This window comes from Pteropus vampyrus, unplaced genomic scaffold (assembly GCF_000151845.1).
Source record: "Pteropus vampyrus isolate Shadow unplaced genomic scaffold, Pvam_2.0 Scaffold32, whole genome shotgun sequence".
NCBI classification, from domain to species: Eukaryota; Metazoa; Chordata; class Mammalia; order Chiroptera; family Pteropodidae; genus Pteropus; species Pteropus vampyrus.
Genome location: NW_011888813.1, coordinates 4141367 through 4142845, shown reverse-complemented (window position 1 = coordinate 4142845; position 1479 = coordinate 4141367).

Below are 1479 nucleotides of genomic sequence, written 5' to 3'. Positions count from 1 at the left end.
TCATCTTCAAAAAAAGGAATGAAAAGGAATGAAGAGAATCCATTGAGAGATTAAAAGGACCTACTCTTTTCACTCCCCAGATGGAGCTTTCAGAGCTACAGAACCCCCTTTTTGGCAGCTATCATAGAGTTACTGGGAGAACTTGACCAGCAACTCATGATGATAGGTGATATTCTTGAACATGGAGACAAGTGCTCACTTAAAGGTTCAAGCTTGTCGGAGAGGCCCACTTCATCAGGGTGAGAAGTGACTATGGCACAGGGCACCTAAGAAGAAAAGGATGGGGGCCCCTCACCCTCATCTCCCGCAGCAAAGATCTCAACAACTCTTTCATTTGAAAGAGCACTGAGGAAAGGCAGGAGCCCTGAGGCCATGCTGGTGGCCACGGAGAGAGGAGCTGCCACCCTAGGAGGAGACTGGGGCATAGACCTATCTCAGGTGCCTAGGATGACATGGCTGCTCTCTCTGGAGGACCTCAGTAATGGAAGGACTGGTGAAAACTGATCACTAAGCCGCCAGCCATGAAGAGGTCACCAGAAGGAAGCAAACACAAGGAGCCTTGAGATAACCAGGGTCACCAACCCATTGTGACAGGCAGCTGGCCACCGTGAGATGAACCTGCCTCCACCATCTTCTCCTACACTCCCAAAGCACTCCAACCCAAGCAAAGTTAACCCCAAAAAGAGGGAGAAGAAGAGAGGCATCTTAATGTAGGCCATTCCCATCTACACTCAATAACATCCAAGTGCTGGAGTGAGAGAAGGGGGAGAGCAGACAGAAGAGCCTCAGACCTCGGTCCACGATAGCCTGCACCAGGGCAGTGGCAGGGAGGGGTGCTGAGGATGATTTAAATCATATTAAAGACTAAAGTTTACATAGATCTCAACTCTTAACATCTAAAAATGTTCCGGAAGTTACAGAATCTGTCAACGGGATTTGAGAGACTTTGGTCACATCATAGTTGAAGGTTTATAGAGAAAAGAAACCTGTTTCATGTCCATGTCCCAAAAGAACGATTACAACATCCACCTCAGCATCCTAGAAATGCCAAATTTGCTTGAGCCCAAGTCTGCACACGAGACCAGAGACAGAAGATGGAGCCTTGACTATGTGTGTGCGTGTGTGTAGAGCTGTGTGTGACAATTTGGGAAAAGTCAAGGGCAGGAAATCCAAGGAAATTTTCAGGAATAGGGCTTGGGGCCCCGAGGGTTTTAATTAGCTAGCATCCAGGAGGGACACGGTGGGCTGCCTGAGTTTAAAGGCACAGTGTCAAGGCAGAAACCTGGAGCCACTGGGGACTCTGCTGGGGTTTTATGTAAACAAGGGATAATGTGAAAAATATTAGTGCTTCCCAGCAGCTTCTGACTTCTCCAGTCATCCTTGTCTTTCATGAGAAAGATGCTATACACCACACCTTTCTTCCTTCCCATCCCTTTGAAGGAGATGGGATGGTCATGTGGGAGAAGGGAGGTAGACTCT